The sequence below is a fragment of the Marmota flaviventris genome, chromosome X (assembly GCF_047511675.1).
Source record: "Marmota flaviventris isolate mMarFla1 chromosome X, mMarFla1.hap1, whole genome shotgun sequence".
Classification (NCBI taxonomy): domain Eukaryota; kingdom Metazoa; phylum Chordata; class Mammalia; order Rodentia; family Sciuridae; genus Marmota; species Marmota flaviventris.
In genome coordinates, this window is record NC_092518.1 from 135,290,877 (window position 1) to 135,298,758 (window position 7,882).

General features: G+C 34.8%; 1 pseudogene; it reads right to left on the bottom strand.

Annotated features, from left to right (window-relative positions):
- Positions 1-276: 276 nt before the first annotated feature.
- On the bottom strand, positions 277-1,018 carry LOC114081548 (transcription factor Spi-C pseudogene; annotated as a pseudogene).
- Positions 1,019-7,882: the final 6,864 nt, after the last annotated feature.

Genomic DNA, 7,882 nt, shown 5'->3' on the forward strand with positions numbered 1-7,882 from the left:
ACCAATATAAAACATTATAAAACATGTTAATTGGATAATTGAAGTTATCCAATTAACTTCTTACCACATCATTTGGGTTAGGGTTAGGGTACAACAAAATAAGCTCGTACATGTAAAGTACAGAAACATTAGTTTTTTCAAATATTTTCCATCCGTGGTTGGTTGAGTCCATGGATGTGGAACCTCTGGGTATGGAGGACCAACTGCTTTCAGAGAAAAATCCTGAAGCTTATAGGGTTTTCTGATGCCAGGCAATGGGGAAATGAGAGAGAATATTTAGCAATCAAGGTAATTTAGCTCATGGTAATTGGCATAGGCATAGTTGTGATTGGCATTCCAGTTATTTAAACTGAGATATTCTTGATCAGGTTGAACAGCCTGTGAGTGGAAAATCTCTTTACCCAAGAAATGAGGTGGAGAGAGTCTTTGGAGAATAGCCTCACTGAACTGGTAGGTGAGCTTTCTTCGGATTTTGGTGATTTCCCCAGTTCTTCTGTAATTCCTCAGGGCTCTGGCCATTTTCTGGTAAGTCATGGTCTTCCGATTGCCTTTTTTTCCCCCAAAGTTCAGCAAGTTTTTCTTTGTTTTTGGATACAAACTGAAAGATGCCTTTGGTTTTATCTACCCACTGAATACAAGAGGCAATCTCAGGATCACACAGGGACTCATGAAGGTATTCAAACAGCCTGAGCTTCTTTCTGCTTTTCACTCCCTTTTGCTGGAAGACAGCAGGTTCTGCCAACTGATTTTCAGTTATATTCTGCAGAGGTTGAATATTACCTTCATGATAGAAGTCTGCAGCACTGTTTATTATAGTTCTCCAATTATAGACTGGTTCCTCTGTAGGATACACTGCATACCATCTGGAATTTCCTCTGATGTGAGGACAATGGTTAATGAAAGTCAGGTACGTTTTGTAATCTGGGGAGTATTGAAGATGTCCCATTGAATGATGCCTTAGTACTTCGATAGCGTCTTCAAAGGCTTGACCTAGCTTGTCTTGTTCAACAGAAGTCATGGCTTCATTAATTAAGTGGAAATTCGGGGTGTACGAGTCCAAGGTAGCATCCAGTTGCACAAGGTGAAAGTCACCTTCCTCTCTTCTGAAACCAAGCGTGCAGCTGAATCCAGGATTTCTATGGGGCTTATAGTTCCCATTCCAGAGGCCAGTATGGGTTGGGAGAGGGTAAAAAGAAGGGCAGTAAAGCCAGAAAAGAGGGAAGGGGATTTTGCCTTTGCTGATCTGAAGAAGTAGATTATTTAGGGATCTAGTACTCCCAGAATAATCTGGGACTACAAGGAACACAATTCCCAAACTTCAGGGCCCCAGAAAAACATTATCCATATTCATTCCTGTACTATCTATACTGGATATTGGGAATTTCTAGACAGGGCCACTTTTATTCCCCTAGGAGTCATGCATCTGGCTAGTTGTTTGATAAATATGGAATTCTGTAGCACTTATAAAATGGGTTTCTTGTAATTTCCTTATTTTAAAAATATAATACACATTCCTAATTCATTCATTTTTGCCAATGATTTTAAAGTGTTTATTTGAAAGTTATTTTTAAATACAAAAAATATTTAACAAAGCACTCCTTTATTCTCTTACTTGATTCATGCTAATAAATTTCAAAGGTCATGATTAAACTAGGTAATTCTATATGTCACATTACAAGTGAGTTTTTAAAAACGACTTATTCAATATATCCTCATTTCATCTTGTAATGCCTTCTTTTTAAAGGGGAAATAGAAAGACAAGGAATTAGTGAAAATCAACAGGCTTCAAATATAGTGGTAGATACTTATAATCCAGATGTGTCTCAGGCAGGAGTGTTCTTTCAGGTAATTAAGAGGCAATGACCTATGTTCAAGAAATAGAATTGTTAAAGGCTAAATTTGAGGGATCTGTGATTTCCTAGAAAATATGACACCAAAGCTCCTTGCTAATAGTTATATTTCCAAATAAATACTTGTACTTTTCCTGATAAGAATTAAAACAAGAGCCTAGTGATGAACTGCATGAAATACTAGGTAGATATAATAAGAAATCAGACTAACTCTGTACTTATGAAAGAAGGGTGAAATTTTATTGTAGTGTTAGGCATAGTTGTTAATAGTAGGAGAAACTGAAATCTCATTCAAGAAGACTTCATGTAAACAGAATTGATACTAACACTGAGAAGAGAATAAATAAGAGGCTAGAGAATACCTGAAGCACAGAAACAACACTGAATTTATAATCAGAAGATATATATGATAGCATTCAAGGCAGTGTGAGATGGGAGGAGATTGGTAAAAGTCAGCCTTGATGAGTTTCATTCAGAGGACTATAACTGTCTCTACCCTATTCTAGGACACCTTTGGCAAGTTATTTAGTTTTTCTGGTTTTTTTTGTCCCTGGTTTTGAACTGAGGAACCAGGACTCTAAAGATTCTGTGATCTCATCTACTGAAATCTATTTTTTAGAATAAAAATGGCTATTTGAGTAGGGTCAAAATATATCCCAATTTACCCAGGACCATCTCAGTTAATAGTCATATCCCAGAATATTTATTAATAGTGCTCCTTCTACTCAGTAGAACTTATCTTGGCAGAACTAGCATATGATATATAATATTATATTTGTAAGTAACCTTGATAAAAGTCATATGTAAAACAAAGATCTAGAAGTCTTCTCTGGTTATCCTCAACCACCATCAAAAATTGACTGTCAATTCTTTTATCATTCATCACCCTCCTCAAGGTCTGATTTTTCTTATTATCCAGGGTACCTTCCCTGGTCTATCACAACACCACCCAAGTATACTTGTCTGACAAAATCTGGACCTTACAGGGCTGGGGATATAGCTCAGTTGGTAGAGTGTTTGCTCTGCATGCACAAGGCCATGGGTTCAATCCCCACCACCACATACAAAAAAATCTGAACCTTAGTTAAATACTTATTCTTTATTTTCATCTGAACAGGTGAATATAACTGGAGAAAAACATGAATTTCAAGTATGCTCTTAGTACAACTAGCCATTTCTACTCTATTTCCTGTCTTCAGGTTATTTTCAAGTAAACTCTTCACAATGACTTTTTCATACTTCTCTCTTATCACAACTCCAAAACATCCAAATCCTCTATATCTCCACTCCTAGTCTATGACCTTGCCACATATCATGGAGACAAAAGAAGCATTTTACATTGAACGCCCTCCAACGAGGCTTTTGAACCACCTTTCCACCAAAATAGCTCCTGTCAACTTTACCAATGATTCTACTTTGATAAATACAATGGTCAGTTCTCAGTCTTCACCTTACTCAACTTATCAGCAGCATTTGTCTCAGTTGAGCATGTCCCATATCTCAATGTAATTTGTCCAAAAAAGCCTAGCACATCTACACCAATGCTTATAGCAGCTCAATTCACAATTGCAAAGTTATGGAACCAACCTAGATGCTCTTCAGTAGATAAATGGATAAAGAAAAGGTGGCACCCATAAAGAAAAATGAAATTATGGCATTTGCCAGTAAATGGGTGGAACTTGAGACTATCATGCTAAGTGAAATAAACCAGTCCCAAACAACCAAAGGCTGAATGCTCTCTCTGATATGTGGATGCTAACACACAATAACGGGGAGTGAAGAATAAAAGTTCATTGGATTAGACAAAGAGGAATGAGGGGAAGGAAGGGGGAGTGGGAGTAGGAAAGACAGTAGAATGCATTGGACATAACTTCCCTATGTTCATATATGAATGTACCAATAATGAAACTCCACATCATGTACAACCACAAGAATGGGATCCTAATTAGAATCAGTTATACTCCATGTATGCATGATATGTCAAAATACACTCTACTCTCATGTATATCTAAAAAGAACAAAATTTTGAAAAAGAACCTCCCTGCCCCCCCCCCAAAAAAAAAAAAAGCCCAGCAGAGCCTGAGACAAGGATTTGCATGTAGTTAGCTTATTTAGAAGACGTAGTTCAAGAAACAGGAAAATAAGGCTGAAAAAAGTAAACCAGGAAAAGAGAGAACATCAATCCAAGGGTATGTTATTGAATTGTTTACTACTATAGCAACTATAGATTATTTCCACTGAAGACTCTCTAAGGAGCCATGTGGCATGTGCCCAAGAATTTTCTACCAGACATAGAGAAGATGTTTATCAGATCTCATCTCCCACTGATCAAGGGTAATCCTAAAGGGTGCTGACTTACTGGTACTTGGAAATTGGTACATGGTCTAGAATTACTGAGCAGGCATATGTCTCACATGGTGGTAGCATAGAAAACCCATGACAAGAAAAAATAGTATGAGATGCATCAAGCTATACCCCATGTAGTGGCTCCAGCAATGACCTGATAATATTAAATGTGAACGAAGATAATGTTAAATGAAGTTTAAAGCATGTTCAATATACCTTCCTTATTGAAACACATTTTGTACTTGGCTTCCAGCACACTGTAATTTTTCTGGTTTTCTTCTTACCTCATTGGTCATTCATCCTCCAAATACTCTGATGATTCTTCTTCATTTCCCGGAACTCTAAATGTCTAAGGTTTTGGTTCTTACTCCTTTTCAGTATCTGCATTCACTCTTTTGGTGATCTTATTTAGTCTCTTGGATTTAAGCACCATTTATATACTCCCAACTCCCAACTTCATATCTTTATTCCAAATCTCTCCTCTGAATTCCACATTGCTTACTTAAAATCTCCACTTAAAATACTAGTAAGAATATAAACCAGCTTATTTAAAAGAGAAATACCAATTTCTATACCCCACAGTTTCCACCCATCTCAATAAATAAGGATTCCATTCTTCCAACGACTCAAGCCAACTATTTGGAAGTATTATCAACTAATATCTTTTTCTCATATCAGTTGGCCAACAAATCCTGTCAGCTCTACCCTCAAAATACATCCAGAATTTGACAACTTCCCACTATCATCAGTACTGCTACTTGGTCTGATCTACTATTATCTCCTTCCTGGAAACTGCAGCATTTTCCCAATTCTACTCTTGACTCCTTCCTGTAAATATAATCCCTACAGAAAAATGAAACTTCTAAAGATTAAAGCCAGATTTTGTCATTATTTTTCATAAAATTTTCCAACAATCTTTCAGTTAACTTAGAACCAGATTCATCTTATTATGGCTATAAAGACCTACATACTCTTTCCTTGATATCTACATGGTCAGATTCTATTCTCTTGTACACTTCATTTTCCGCCTCACAAAACTTCTTACTGATTATATTATATATTATTGTCGAATGAATAAATGAATATTGTGCAATCTCGTTTAAAGTTAGCAAAATTGATTTAATGTTGCTTATGTATAAGACATTACTCTATGAACTGTACTATTTCACTCTGTTCCCTCCCAAAATTATTTTTTTTGCCCCTGTAACTTCTCTTTATTTAATTCCTTCACTTCCATGATTATATAAAACTCCAAGATTACATTGCTTTACCTTCATTACTATATAGTAGAGACTATTCATTTTCCCATATATTGCTTCATTTCATTACCAATGCAGCCTAGTCTCCAGAGTGATGAAGATTTGAATATCATCTGCATAGAAAATGTTGGTTGAAATTGGAAGTGTGTGATCTCTTTCTATGTCTGTCTGGCAGAAAGTACAAACTGCAGAAAAACAGAACACCAGAATAATATTTTCTTTAATGTGATACCTATTATTATCAGAGTAAATATGAGTTTCACTGGCAAGAATTCCAATCATAAAACAAAGGTGGATTCACTAGGTCTTTTTACTGTAAAATATATATTCTAAAGAAATATATTTGGAAGCAACTACTATACAAACATAATAGATTCCAATTATTGAGTTCCTGCTATGCTCCACACATAAAATAATATTTAACTCTCATAACAACATAACTGCTCAAGCCATAGATTATGAATTACTTCTATCTTTTCATTCTCCTTCACCTTGAATTTACAATGAATTAAAAGCCCAAAAGTCCTGTCAACTCTATTTTCTTAAAAGTCTTTCTAATTGATTATCTTGTTTATGTCTCCACAATCATGATTTACAAACCAAAAGAGCTATTTAAAACGCCTGACTTCACCACTCTAACAGCTTCTTAGTTTCCTGATAAAACCTTTTTACCCACACTTCAATTTTCCTACAGATAGCAAAGAGATATTTGATTATGTCACAGTCTTGCTCTCCATTGCTCTTTTTAGCTCCCTGATTACTAAATCAAACTCCTTAACACTGTCTGGTACTTTTCTACCTCTCTCATATCTCATATGCTATCTTTCTCCTCTTATTTATTGGTATACTGGCCCACTCTCATATCTTAAACATATCAAGTTTTATCCTACCTTGCTCATAATGGTCTATCAGATCAACCTTGCTTATACAGCTTCCTTTACTCATTCTTTAGATTTCTTAACCATCACTTTCTGAAGAAAATATTTGTTCTGATCTTTTGAGACAATATTATGCCCTTCATTATACACTTCTATAGCACTCAATGCTTTCAACAAACTAATAATTATTTAATTATATGTTTATTCCTGTCTTCTAGTACTAAAATATGAACTTCATGAGGGGATGAAGAGTGAATAAGTTTTTAATTTTTGTTCCTTACTACCTGGCTTTTTGCATAAAACTATTTGGGGGAAACACATATCAATTAACTACAGTGTATTCCACAAAGAAATAAATATGTTTCAGATTATTTCTCATTATACATAATTAGTGTCATTGCTCCTTACACTGTAACTTAGATGTATACTTCACCTTCTATTGCAATCCCATGATAAAATGTGCCTGAGCAAATTGTCTCAAAAATTTAAAATAGGTGTTATGTGCCACTTAAAGTCATGCATTATTCAGTCAATGCCCAAATCCTCAGAAGTACTTTTAATCCTTCCTTATTTCCTATTGTGATTTTTCAAATTCAGCTGGACTAGGAGGGGTGGATTCATCTTGGAAAATATACTCATTTGCATTACTTATCTGGACTTTCAAATAGGAGTTCCTTATAGTAGTGGTAATATTAGTAGTTATAATAGAAGAAGAAGAGGAGGAGGAGGAGGAGGAAGAAGAAGAAGAAGAAACATTTTCCCTTAGATAACAAAAGCAAGATCTAACTCTATGCTGTCTATAAGATAATAAGGACACAAATAAGTTAAAAGGAAATATGTTGAGCCAGGTGTGGTAGCACACACCTATAATCCTAGCAGATCAAGAGACTGTGGCAGGAGGATCGAGAGTTCAAAACCAGCCTCAGCAACTTAGCGAGGTCCTAAGCAAATTAGCAAGACCCTGTCTCTAAATAAAATGTATACAAAAAAGGAAATATATGGAAAGTGATATATCATTATAATACCAAAATAATTTGAAGAAGACTAGAGTAGCGATATTAATATCAAATAAAGAATTTTTATGAATAAGCAATAGTGTTAGGAATAAAGAGGTACATTTCATAATGATAAACAGATGAGTTCTCCTAGAAGACATAGCAATCCCAAATGCATATGCATCTAACAGGAATTGTATATGAAGTGAAAGCTGAAAGAAATGAAAAGTTAAATAGATAAAATATAATTATAGCTAAATATTTGAACACATCTTTCTCAGTAATTGATATGACAGAAAACAACATCAGTAAGAATATAAAAGATTTGATGAACTTGATCAAACAATATGAGTTAATTGGTATTTTTAAAAGTAACTTCATCCAACTACAACAAAATACACATTCTTTTCAAATGTACATGGAGCATTCATCAAAATAGATCATATTCTGAGTTATAAATAAAATCTTCACAAGTTTAAAAAGAGGAAAATCATACAAAGTATAGTACTAAATTAAGAATGTATAGCTTTAAAACCCATAATATTCTGAAATTA